This window comes from Prionailurus bengalensis, chromosome B3 (genome assembly GCF_016509475.1).
Source record: "Prionailurus bengalensis isolate Pbe53 chromosome B3, Fcat_Pben_1.1_paternal_pri, whole genome shotgun sequence".
In the NCBI taxonomy this organism is placed as follows: Eukaryota; Metazoa; Chordata; class Mammalia; order Carnivora; family Felidae; genus Prionailurus; species Prionailurus bengalensis.
In genome coordinates this window covers 102941708-102956153 of record NC_057355.1, presented here as the reverse complement: position 1 = coordinate 102956153, position 14446 = coordinate 102941708, and the positions used below count along the sequence as shown (strand labels likewise).

The 14446-nt window shown below is 39.0% G+C and overlaps 1 long non-coding RNA gene across 1 annotated transcript in view; it reads right to left on the bottom strand.

Annotated features, from left to right (window-relative positions):
- Positions 1–14446, bottom strand: part of LOC122469124 — a 63642-nt gene that overhangs the window by 25777 nt on the left and 23419 nt on the right. The window lies entirely within an intron of this gene.

Below are 14446 nucleotides of genomic sequence, written 5' to 3'. Positions count from 1 at the left end.
AAAGCACTTAATTCCTGGTACATAGTAATGTTTTCTATAAATGTCAGCTATTTTTTTTTTTTAATGTTTATTTATTATAGAGAAACACAGAGCAAGAGCATGGGAGGGGCAGAGAGAGGGGGAGACACAGAATCTGAATCAGGCTCCAGGCTCCTGTCAGCACAGAGCCCAACGCGGGGCTCGAACTCACAAATCGCGTGACAAATCGCGATACCATGACCTGAGCCAAAGTCGGACGCCCAACCGACTGAGCCACCCAGGTGCCCCAAATGTTAGCATTCTTAATCATGCTGTTGACTATTTCATCTTGCTTTATCTTTGGGTTTCATTGTGAATACTGTATGAATTTTTATTTCAAGATCCTGAAGTAAAAGTTTATTTATAATACTTTGGAAAGGGTGTTAGTAGACATGTATTGTTATTTCCTCAACTTGCTTATTGTACATAGGATATAATCCTTCAGTGTTATATTGTAGATCTATAGGAACCTGATAATACCACGGATTTGCAAAAAGTGTTTTTAGTCCCCTAGTTTTATTTGGTTGAAGGAGCATTTTTGTATATTCCATAGCAAGCACAGGAACATTTTTGTATTGACTTGGTTTAACTCATAAATCAGAACTTTGAAACCAAGACCTTATCCTTATTCCTTTGCTGTGTATGATTAAACCCTAAAAAAAAAAAAAAACAACTGCTTTTCCAGAGAATTAATGCTTAATGGTGGGAAAGTGGAAACAGAAATAAATGAATATATTAGCCACCATCATGATGTCAGTAATATTGCCCATTCTGAGCTTATTCTGTGCTGTTGAATATTGCCACTTGCTTAATTTCATTCACTGGTAGTAAAGACTTTTCAAAAAGGAGGTAATTTTAATACTTCACAGTCATCAAAAGGGCATCATCTGATTATTCCAGAGAGCAAGTTAGTGAGCACTGAGTTAGGCCTGCCAACTCTGGGGGCTGTGGTACTCTACAGCCTCTCTGGTCGGTGCAGCAGCCTGTGGTGAGCCACTAGCATTAACATGGAACAGATCCCTGGAGACAAAAGGATGAGATCCATCCATGTAGAAAGTATCTTCATCAGTGACTGGTTTCTTATGGGCCTTTGTTGTCCTCCAACTGCTTTATTATAGAAGTATATAATTTTCTCCCATTTTTATTTTGGAAAATTTCAAGTAGTATAGTGAACATACATACACCCTTTATCTAGATTGACTTATTGACATTTTGCTATACATGCTTTATAAATAGTGTTTTTCTCAAGTCATTTGAAATATGCATCATGACATTTTACCCCTCAGTACTTCTACATAGACATACTTCTACATAACCACAATATCATTATTATGCCACAGAAATTTAAGAGAAGAATATTATTGCCTAACATGCATTTCGTATTAAAATTTCCCCCAAAGTACCATTTAGCCTCTCCCGCCCCAATCTAGGATCAATCAAGAAACCTACATTAAAAAATAAAATAGTCCTGCATCACATTTAATTAGAAATAATACTTTTTTAGTTGAAGTACAGCTGACACAGTATTATATTAGTTTCAGGTGTATAACATAGCAATTATACATATGTACACATTACTATAAAAGTACATATTAAATACAGGAAGAATGGGGAAAAACATCATCCCCAATCCTAATACCCAGAGATAACCCCTTAACATTTTGATATGTCATTAGGCTTTTTTCTGTGCATGTGCTTTTCTTTCACATAGATCCCAAGAAGTGTTTAAAAAAAAAAAAAAAGAAAAAAACTTAAGCCTAAAATTTTAAGTGTGGCCTTTTGCTGGAATGGACTAATGGTTGATACCAATTTCTCCCTTCTCTGGAACTGTATCATAAGAGGCAAAAAGTGATGGAATTGAAAATAAACATAATGGAATCAGCCAAAAGTTGGTTCTTTGAAAGACGCAAGTTAGAAAAATACTTGGCAAGATTAATCATGATGAAAAGCACAGATAAGTGATACTAGGAATGAAGAGGAATTTATTAACTACAGATGGTACAGATTTTTCATAGGCCTATCACAATCAGTTTTATTTGTCAATTGGCTTAGCCACGGTTGCCAGTTATTCAATGAAACACTAACCTATGTTAGTATATTAGTATAACCTATGAAAGTATATTATAGATTATATTAAATTCCATAATCTGGTGACTTGAAGTAAGATGATCCAAGATAATATGGGCGGGCTTGATTCAATCATTTGAAAGACTAAAAAGCAGAACTGAGGCTTTCCTGAGGGAGAAGTTATACCTGTAGACAGCAGTTTCGGCTCAAGCCAGATTTCTTGCCTGCCCTTCTTGGAGGTCTACCCTGTGGATCTGGGGTTTCACACTTTGTCTTCCAGCCTCCACAATGTGTGAATGAATTCCTTGCAATAAATCTTTTAATTTCTCCTGCTGCTTCTATTTCTCTGGTTGAGCACTAATTCAAGACTATTCTAAATAACTTTATGACAATAAATTGGAAAATTTTGATGAAATGAATACCTACAAAAGCGGAGCTTATTAAAACTGACTGAAGACATCAAAAGTCTAAAATACTTAGGAATAAATTTAACAAATAAGTGCAAAACTTATACTCTAACCTACAAAACATTGTTGAAAGACATAAGAGAAGACCTAAATAAATGCAAAGACCTCCTGTGTTTATGGGCCAAAAGATTTAACATTGCATTATTAAAATAGCAATACTCCCAAAATGATCTACAGATTCAATGCTTTCCTTAAAATTCCAGCTGGCGTTTTTTTGCAGAAAATGCCAAGCTGATCCTAAAATTCATATGGAAATTCAAGGAGCCCAAAATAGCCAAAATAATTTTGGGGAAAAAAAAAAAAAAGAGGATTCACACTTCACAATTTCAAAACAATACAAAGCTACAACATGGCATAAGAATAGACCTATAGATCAATGCAATGGAATTGAGGGTCTAGAAAATAAACTCTCACATTTATAGTCAATTGATTTTTTACAAGATTGCCAGGACAATTCAATGGGAAAAGGATAGTCTTTTCCATAAATGATGCTAGGACAATTGGATGAAATTGAAAAGAATGAAATTGAACCCCTATTTCACACCGTATAAAAAAATTAATTCCAGGGGCACCTGGGTGGCTCAGTCAGTTGAGCGTCTAACTTCGGCTTGGGTCATGACCTTGTGGTTTGTGGGTTCAGGCCCTGTGTCAGGCTCTCTGTCAGCTCGAAGCCCACTTCAGATACTCTGTCCCCCTTTCTCTGTCCTCTCTCACTTGCTTTCTCTCTTAAAGATAAAAAACCATTAAAAATAATTAATTCCAGGGCACCTGAGTGGCTCAACTGGTTAAGCATCCAACTCTGGTTTTCAGCCCAGGTCATGATCTCATGGTTGTGAGATCGAGCCCCACGTCAGGCTGAGCATGGAACTTGCTTGCGATTCTCTCTCACCCCTTCTCTCTGCCCCCCCCTGCCTCTCAAAATAAATAAACTTAAAACAAATTTAATTCCAAATGGATCAAGACCTAAATGTAAGAGCTAAAAATTATAAAATTCTTAGAAGGAAACAAGTGTAAATCTTTGTGACCTTGGATTAAACAATGATTTCTTAGATATAAACCAGGAACACAAGCAACAACAGAAATATGTGGGCGGGGGGGGGGAGGTGAAATAGGTGATGGGGATTAAGCAGTGCACTTGTGATGAGCAGTGGATGATGTGTGGAAGTGTTGAATCACTATATTGTACACCTGAAACTAATATAACGCTGTATGTTAGCTAACTGGAATTTGAATATAAGGAAACAAGCAAACAAAAATAGACGAAGGCAACATCATCAAAATTAAAACTGCTTCAAAAACACTTATCAAGAACGTGAAAAAAGCCACAGAATGGGAAATTTTTTTTGCAAATCGTATCTGCTAAGGGACTTGCATCTACAATACATAAACAACTCTGGGATGTCTCAGTGACTTGGTTAAGCGTCTGACTTCTGCTCAGGTCATGATCTTCCAGTTCGTGGGTTCAAGCCCTGCGTCGGCTCTATGCTGACAGCTCAGAGCCTGGAACCTGCTTTAGACTCTGTTTCTCCCTTTCTCTCTGCCCCTCCGCAGTTCATGCGCGCTCTCTCTCTCTCAAATAAACATTTAAAAAAATGAGAATATGTAAACAACTCTTAAAACTCAATAATTAAAGGACAACCTAATTTAAAAATGGTCAAAGGACTCGAACAGACATTTCTCTAAAGACAGTACACAAATGGCCTATAACATGAAAAGGTGCTCAATATCTTTTGCCATCAGGAAAATGAAAAAACTACAGAGAGATATCACTTCACCCCCAACTAAGATGGCTATAATGAAAAAGATGTACAATAACAAGTGTTGGTGAGGAGGATGTGGGGAAATTGGAACCCTCAGATAGTGGAACATAGGAACATATAATGGTAGTTTGGCAGTTCAGTCAGCTGAGTGTTTGACTCTTGATTTAGGCTCAGGTCATGATCCCAGTGTTGTGGGATCAAGCCCCATGTCAGGCTCTGTGCTGAGCTTGGAGTCTGCTTGGGATTCTCTCTCTCTCTGCCCCACTCCTGCTTGCTCACTCTCTCTCAAATTATATTTTAAAAAAATTTTTTAATGTTTATTTATTTTTGAGAGACAGAGTGCGAGCAGGGGAGGGGCAGAGAGAGGGAGACAGAGAATCCAAAGTAGGTTCCAGGCTCTGAGTTGTCAGCACAGAGCACAACACAGGGCTTGAACCCACAAACCGTGAGATCATGACCTGAGCCAAAGCCGGACACTTAACAGACTGAGCCACCCACGTGCCCCTCTCTCTCTAAAATTATAAACAAATAGAGTTATGACCCAGCATTTCCACAACTAGGTATAAGTCCCAAGAGTAATGAAAACATATGTCCACACAAAAACTTGTACATAAATGCTCAGAGCACTATTACTTACAACAGCCAAAAAGTAAAAACATCTCAAATGTCCATCAAGTGATGCATGGACAAACCAAAGGTGGTATATCCATACAATGAAAATTTTGGCAATAAAAAAAATGGAGTACTGCTACATGTTGCAACATGGATGAAACATGAAAATATTATAAGAAGCCAGTCACAAAAGACCATATGCTATATGATTCCATTTATATGAAATGTGCAGAATAGGCAGTTTCTCTCTATGGAGAGAAAGTGTTTGGGTGGTTGCCTAGGGTTGGGGACTAAGAGGAAAGGGTAAGTGGCTGCTAATGGTTGCAGGGTTTCTTTTTGGAGTGATGAAAATGTTCTGGAATTGGATAGTGGCAGTGTTTGTAAAACTCTGATTTACTAGAAACCACTGAATTGTATGCTTTTAAGTGGGCGACTGTATGGCATGTCTCTATGAAGTTGTTATTTAAAAAAAACTCATTTGAAGAAAATATCTGAATAGTCTGTAACCAATTTTAGAAATTTAGGCTGTATTTGGGGCGCCTGGGTGGCTCAGTTGGTTTAGCATCCAAGTCTTGATTTCAGCTCAGGTCATGATCTCACCATTTGTGGATTCAAGACCCATGTCGGGCTCTGTGCTGACAGTGTGGAACCTGCTTGGGATTCTCTCTCTCTCTCTCTCTCTGCCCTTCCCCTGCTTGCACATGCTTTCTCTCTCTCTCTCAAAATATTTAAAAATTCTTCTTATAAAGAAACTACAGGCTAGATGAATTTAGAAACAAATTCTATCAACAGTCAAGCAAAAATTCCAATCTTATAGAAATTATTGAATATAGCAGCTGTCATAATCTTAATATCAAAATCTGACAAAGTTAGTTCTAGAAGGCAAATCATAAACCAAATCTCACTGATGAACATGGATGAAAACTCCTAAAAATTTTAGTAGGCTGGATCCCATAGTGTATAAAAAAAAGATACAATTTAGTTATCCTATTGACTTAATCCTAAGAATATAGCATTGATTTAACATTAGAAAGTTAGTTAAAGCTGATTAAAGGGCAAAAATTGCATAAAAGCATGTATCTTATTTACAGGGATTTGTGCCATTCTGGTTTTTTCTATCACTTTACGGAATTAACTCTGTGTCAGTGAACCACGTCACCCAAGGGCTCATAAACACAGTAAAGTATTTTGATGAGGAGGATAATAAAATAAGTATAGAGTTAAACTACTAGAAAACTCATTAAGAAAGGAATAATGCTATTGTTCTTTTAATTATAAATTGTATTTCATTTAATAGATCTCTGTTTTCTGTTTTCTCCTGGTATATTTCTGTATTGGAATTCATGTGTTTCTACTGTTACTGCATACTTGTTAATCTCACTAAGAGACCCAGGTTTTCGAGGGCAGGAACCATGTTGGTGGATGGTTAGCATAGTCGACACAGTGCAAGCATTGGAGCCTGATAGGTTTAGGGTTTCTGTCCTGCCTCTACTTCCTCTACTGGAGCTACATGGCTCTGGGAACCACTTAACCTCTCTGACTTTCTTTTCCCTCTGGTCCTTGTAATAAAAATGACAGTAATTTTCTACTCAGACCTCCTTAGTTTCAGAAAACCTGCACAGGCCAGATCCCCAGAACAGACACCTACCCCATACCAGTTGCCTGCACTTCCCCAGGCCACAGCTGCACTGGAGATGCACAACTGCCCCCAATATTCAGGGACCCAATCTCTCTCCCAGAAACATGGAATTTGGACACAGAAGCAGAATCTGTTAACCCGAGGAAGTGAGCTTCATAGGCACGTAGAAGTGAGTGCCATAACCACAGCAGAGGGAAACTAAGGTTGTGGGGAAGCAGAGAAATGAGTGGGCAGAAGACGCCCATCTAGTGAAAGTGGAAAAGTTGGGGGAAGATGTTAAAACAAACAGAAAAATTGCCATATCCACATTATCTCAGCTGCTTTTGTGGCTCTGATAACAAAAACCCTAGAGAAAGAAGGATGAAGAGCTGGCACTTTAATTTTTAAAGAAGAGTGTGAAGCAGATTAATGGCAAATAAAAAGTTTTGTCTAGAGTTGGAACCTGCCCCCACCCCCACCCCCAAGAGTGTTCCTTGATGAAGACAGCTGGATTGGAATTGATATAGATGGTTTTTCTAAAGAGGGAGGAGTATCAGTGTGGTTCAATGAGATAGAGACATCATGACATCATTTCTCCCTCAAATTAAACACTATATCAGCTGATTAAAAATAGTTACTGGGTGTATCTAGAATATATATGTAAAGAACTCTTAAACTCAGCATTAAAAATAAAACATACAGTCCAATCAGAAAATGAGCAAAAGACATAAATGCACTTCACTAAGAGGATATACAGATGGCAAATAAACACATGAAAAGATGTGCAATATCATTAGCCATTAGAGAAATTCAAATTAAGACTACAATGAGATACACTACACACGTATCAGAGCAGCTAAAATGCACAATATTGACAATACCAAATGTAGGTGAGGATGCACAGAAACGGGCTCACTCATATTGCTGTGGGAATGTAAAATGGTACCACCACTCTAGAAAATAATTTGGCAATTGCTTTCAAAACTAAAATGAACTTACTATAAATTGCCCTCTTAGGCACTTTACCCAGAGAAATGAAAATTTACTTCACACGGGAACTTGTACATCTCTGTTCATAGCAGCTTTATTCTTAATAGCCTCACACTAGAAACTACCCAAATGTCCCTCAATGGCTAACTGGTAAAACAAACTATGGTACGTTCATCCCATGGTACACAATTCAGCAACAAAAAGGAATAAAATATTGATACACACAACAGTTTGTATTAATCTCAAAGAAATCATGCTAAGAAAAGCCAGCCTGAAAGGATATTTTGTTTCCATTGCACTATATGATTGCAGTTATATAATATTCATAAAATAATATACAGTTGGAGAACCAATGAGTGGCTGCTAGAGTTAAAGATGGGGAGGAGAGGGATATGGCTATACAGGAGTGACAAGAGCAAGTCCTGTGGTGATGGTACAGTTGAGTATCTTGACCACGGGGGTGGTTTCACAAGGCTTTATATGTGTTAAAGTTGCATTGAGTTATACACACACACACATACACAAATAAATCTGTACTGGTAAAATCTGAATAAATTGCATGAATTGTTCCAATGTCAACTCCTTGGTTTTGATACTCTACTATAGTTGTTTAAGGAGTTAACATTGGAGGAAACTGGGGGGAAATAGCTGACGATATCCTATGATTGACAATGACATTTGTAGCTAATGGGAAAAAATTTATATTCCTGACTCCCAATAGGATTGTAAGCCCTTCAAAACCAGGCCTGTTCTGTGTATCTTCAGAGCCTGGCACAGTGCCTCTCCTAAACAGTATGTTTTCCTCATTGACACTGATAAAGGATCCTGAGCCCACAACTGGGTAATCTGAGTAATCTTTGTCAATATACCAAGAATAATATTTATTACCATTTTATTTTTATTTATTTTTTTAATGTTTATTTTTGAGAGAGAGAAAGAGAGAGAGAGAGACAGAGCGTGAGTGGGGGAAGGGCAGAGAGAGAGGGAGACAGAATCCAAAGCAGACTCCAGGCTCCAGGCTGTCAGCACAGAGCCCAACGCGGGGCTCGAACCCATAAACCACAAGATCATGACCTGAGCCGAAGCCAGACACTCAACCGGCTGAGCCACCCAGGTGCCCCTATTACCATTTTAAAGTCATTTTATGATTAATTTGTAGAAATATACAAGGATAGTAAGAAAAAAAAACTTTATTAGAAAAGTTAACAAGAATTTATACATAACAGGGGCACCTGGGTGGCTCAGTCAGTTAAGCGTCCTACTTCAGCTCAGGTCATGATCTCGCAGTTCTTGGGTTCAAGTCCTGCATTGGGCTCTGTGCTGACAGCTCAGAGCCTGGAGTCTGCTTCAGATTCTATGACTCCCTCTCTCTCTGATGCTTCTCCACTCACACTCTGTCTCTGCTGTCAAAAAATAAGTGAACATTAAAAAAAATTTTTTTTAATTGAAAAAAAAAGAATTTATACACAACAAACCACTCAAATACTGGTGTACAAACAATAAGAGAGATATAAAGAATACTATCATACATCCTTTTAGCAAAACGAGATAGTCCAGGTTCTTGTCACAAAATATTGTATAATAATAACATGCTTCTTGTCGAATGAATGATTAACTGGATGAAAATACCATATTTCCTTCTCTGTCCTTAGAAATATATAGGTCATTTATTGATTTTTGAGTTTGGGAAAATTCATCTGAAACATCATCATCTGAAAACTCATCTGAGATTTCATTTATCTGATCAATTCCACCATCATTAGAGTCTAGAGTGCTGCTATCTGTGTCTTTGCATTTATCTTCTGATTCATCTAATAATTTTGAAACATTTCCCCTTGTCAATTCCTTTTCCTTTGCTACTATGGATGGAAAATGAAAAATTCTGAAATCTCAACTTGTTCTGTGAAATGTTAAAGCAAACTATAAAATGGTTCCTCCAGTCTTCTTTTATTCCTTCTTGAAAACTGATCCAATACTTTGGGCAATGCAGTAAGAAAACCGAAGGATAGGGGCACCTGGGTGGCTCAGTGGCTTAGTTGTCCAACACATGATCTTGGCTCAGGTCACGATCTCACAGTTTGTGAGATCAAGCCCTCAGATGGGCTCTGTACTGACAGCGCATGTTTGGGATTCTCTCTCTCTCTCTCTCTCTCTCTCTCTGCTCCTCCCCCATTTGTGGTGCACGCACACACATTCTCTCACTCAAATAAATAAACATTAAAAAAAAAAGAAAACTGAAGGATAACATTACAATGGTATCAGCCTTTTAGGTGAATCTATCATTTTTCCATTTTCTTAAAATGTAATTGCTTTTTAAAATATAGTGAGGGGGCGCCTGGGTGGCTCAGTGGGTTAAGTGTCCAATTCTTGATTCAGCTCAGGTCGTGATCTCACAGTTCGTGGGTTCGAGCCCTGCATCTGGCTCTGTGCTGGCAATGCAGAGCCTGCTTGGGATTCTCTGTCTTCCTTTCTCTCTGCCCCTCTCCTGCTCATGCATGGGCTCTCTCTCTCTCTCTCTCTCTCTCTCTCTCTCTCTCTCAAAATAAACTTCTAAAAAAATATAGCTAAGCAAAATTGAAGAGTATGAGAAAGAATTCCCTAAATGATGAAATGGCAAAACATAAAGAAAAATCAGATCAATAAGGTCCCCTAATGTAACTTAAATTTACAAAAGTGTCAGTGAACCCATATGGTAATCACCAAAACAGAATGAGTTTTATTCTGTTTCTTTTTAAATTAAATTTCTCTTTGTTCTTTGGAAGACCCCTAAGAAAGAATTAAAGTCATGGAATATTACTTCTTACAAATAGAACTGCACTAAAAAGAAAATAAAAATTAATACAAAGTCCAACTGAGCCTGATGGCATCCCACAGGTTAATGATGAATTGTCGCTAATGTGTTTGGGATAGCAGAGACAGACACTGTTGATTGCCCACCTAACAGTCATCCCCCTCTTTTTACTTAGCTTAATGGAACCCTCATTTTGTTTTGTAATGGCAACAGGGTAACTGATACAAGCCATTCTTCTTTACTGGTCATTGGGTAGTTGGTCTGAGGGTGTTCTGGCCGATGAAATAAGAAGAAATCTGAGGTGGGGGAGAGGGGCGTGTTCCTAGAAATCTTTCCTTGCTGACAAAGAACAAGTCCTCCCTTTTCCTGCCGTGTTTGAACACATTAATGTTTAGAGCTACAGCGGCCATCTGTATCAGGGTGGAGACACTAACAACATGCTAAGAATGACTAAGGAGAAAGTTGGGAAGAGCCTGAGTCATTGATGACACAGTGAGTCCCTGAGCCATGCCTACAGTGCCATCTCCAGACTTGTGGTTAAGTGAAACAATAAATGTCTGCACTGTGTAAGCCCGTGGTTCTCAACCTTGGCTGTACATGAGACTCACCCTCAATGCCTAGGTCACATCCCAGACCAATGAGATCAGACCTTGCCTGGTGGAAGCCAGGTTTCCCAGGTAATTCCAATGTGCAGCCAATTTTGAAAGACACTACTTCAAGCTACTTTAGTAGGGTATTCAGTTTCTGGCAGGAAAAAAAAAAATCTACGTGGTACAGTTTCTGATTGAAAACATCTATTTTCAGCCAGATAAAACTCAGATCCCCAAAATGGTGAAAAGATCAGAACCAGTTTGTTTTCTCATCAGCTTTGGTTCATCCATCTGTGAAACATTCATAACATTGCAGTTAATTTCCACAAATACTTGGATGACGGGCTGGGACAAATGTACAGTCGCAGTAGTGATGCTAAAAATAAAAATACACCCAGAACAACAAAGAAACATGGTTTTGCATGTCTCTGCTAAGCTGTTCCATTCCCTTTGTTTTTATTGTAATTTCTGGCAGAATGGTGGCCACCAGTCTTACAGGCAGCAGAGTCTCTCAGTTTTCCAGGTGTAAAGTAATCAACCAGAGGGCATCAGGAGACTCCTGCGTGAGAAATTGTTCCACTAAGATCATAAACATCTGTCATCCCCTCTCACATCTGTGCTCTCGTTGAGAGGATGGCTGAAAACCACAAGCAAGCAAACAAAACAAAAACAGCACATGGCAAAATTTTCTATTACTCTAGTGTTTTAAGACCTATGTCTGAAGTCTGTCAAAATGCTGAATTACCAACCACACAACTTTTTTCCTTTGTCTCTAGAGATCCTATGAAATATGGAAAAGAAATGAAAATAAAAAGCAAATAAATTGGGGCGCCTGGGTGGCTCAGTCGGTTAAGCATCCGACTTTGGCTCAGGTCATGAATTTTACAGTTCCTGAGTTCGAGCCCTGCATCAGGCTCTGTGCTGACAGCTTGGAGCCTGGAGCCTGCTTCAGATTCTGTGTCTCCCTCGCTCTCTGCCCCTCCCCCACTCTCTCTTTCTCTCTCAAAAATAAATAAGCATTAAAACATTTTTTTAAAACAGTAAATAAATCTACAAAATCATTGGGTGCCTGGATGGCTCAGTTGGTTTAAGTATATGACTCGATTTTGGCTTGGGTCATGATCTCACAGTTCGTGAGTTTGAGGCCCAAGTCTGGCTCTGCCCTAACAGTGCAGAGCCTGGTTGAGATTCTCTCGTACTCTCTCTCTCAAAATAAATAATAAACTTAAAAAGAATCAATGATGAAGTGAAAAGGGTGGGGAACATCCATGCATAATTGAATATATTTAGGAAGACAGAAAAGGGGGGGATGCCCAATGAAGCAAGTGCAAGAAACTATAGTCTAGACCCGTTCTTTTCTCAATCTGCCTAGGAGTCACTAAGAGATCTTGTTAAACTGCAGGTGACAAAGTTCCGCATCTCTAACAAGCTCCCAGGTGATGCCACTGAGACCGTTCTGGTTCGTGGACCACATGTTGAGGGAGGGAGAATACATAAGGAGAACGCATAAGGAGAACAGAATACTGTTCAGGAGAGGCACAGCCTGCCCCATGGAACCTGAGAGAGGCAGGAATGAGACGTGGGGCTGGAGCCAAGGAGATTAAGTGCAAGTCTGTATTTCAAGGGTTCAACACCCATTACCACAGGGGTCAGACGAGTAAAGGAAATAAATGGAAGAAAGCTGGGCTGCTGCACATTACTGCAGAATCAGAGTCCAGTTACCCAATCTGGTAATTTTTCAATAGAAGAGAGAAATCTAGAGTTTATGTGAATTCTACTGAATTTGTTTCATTCTTGGCAACCAATTGAAAGGAAAGGCTGCTCTAAAGAAAGTAAGCAAATTTTTATGGAGAACCAGAGCCAGCACATTCTGGCATTTAGGGGGTTCCTGCGTGCTCACAAGCCTGAGAAAGGAGGAGTAAGCCAAAGAGACAAAATCAGATGCCCAGACAATGACTGACCGGGTAGTAGTGAGAAGTTGGAAAAACATGAAGATTCGATTAAGGGATTTAGTGGAGGTGAAAGGTTAGAACCCCTATCTCAGTTTGACATGGGGAATATTCTCCACTAAGTGACAGGTGGTCATGAGCCCGGCCCTGGGGAAAAGAACTCTTAACATGCTACTTGATCTGCAGTGACTCGTGTTTACATCATCATGGAAATGCAAATTCTTATTAGTTTTCCATCTTGTAAGATGAACTTAGACAAATCATGGACATTTGAGTGGTGGTTTTAAAACAGGATGAAAATGTTATAAATTGACAATGTAAAAAAAGGGGGCAGCCTTTAGATGAAGGGATGAGGGTAAGGAATTAGAATATTAATATCCTTTACCTACAAAGTGGCAGACCAGTTGTCCTTCCATGGTGGCTGGAACACAAGTGGAGACTTAGCATGTTTGTTGAGGATACAGAGGTGGCCAGCAGAAAAACAAGAATAGTTATATCTCTATGGGAGAGAGGGAGTAAATGGGCTAAATTGTTTTTCATGGTAGGAAGTTAAAACAAAATGTCCAGAGTTGATCAGTAAGAAATAGCAGTAGAAGTGTATTATTTAGAGATGTATAGGTTTCGGGAGAACCCAAGGCAAAAGGGATTGGTTAAAATATTGCCTCTGAGGAGCAGAGCTGAGGGTAGAACTATAGCTTTGCATGGGGCGCCTGGGTAGCTCAGTCGGTTGAGCATCTGACTCTTGGTTTTGGCTCAGGTCATGATCTCATGGTTTGTGGGTTCAAGCCCCATGCTGACAGAGTCTGCTTGGGATTCTCTCTCTCTCCCTCTCTGTCCATCCCTCCCCCACTCACTCTGTCTCTGTCTCTCTCAAAAAAAATAAACTTAAAAAAAAATAAAAAATAAAAAAAAAGACCTATGGCTTTCTATTATAAAGTCATCTTTTCTATTTAATTTTTTGGCCATATGTGTTCATCGCTTTGATAAACTATAAATGCGTGTGTCTGTGTGTATATACATATGTATACATATAAAAGCATATGCTGAGTTATAAATTATGGGAAACAAGTACTAGTTCACATGAAGGAAATGATTATAAATAAAATACATTGAGAGGCACTTGGCTGGCTCAGTCTAGAGCATGTGACTCTTGATCTCCAGGTCATGAGTTTGTGACCCACATTGACCAGAAAGCTGGCTTAAAAAAAGAGAGAGAAAGAAAATACATTGAGCTCATACAGTTTTCAGTGACTTGAAACAGTGAGAGAGATATGATGAAGCAAGCATGGTAAATGTTAACATTTAGGGATCTCAGGGGGCCTGGTTGACTTCAGTCAGTTAAACCTCCAACTCTTGATTTCGGCTCAGGTCATAATCTCACGGTTCATGGGTTTGAGCCCCACGTTGGGCTTCAGACTGACAGCCTGCTTGGGATTCTTTCTCCCTCCCTTTCTGCCCCTACCCTGCTCGCACGCACATCCTCTCTCTCTCAAAATAAATAAATAAACTTAAAAATGTTTTTTAGAGATTTCATAGAAGGGTTTATGGGAATTTTTTGTGCTCATTTTGCAAATTGTCTTTAAA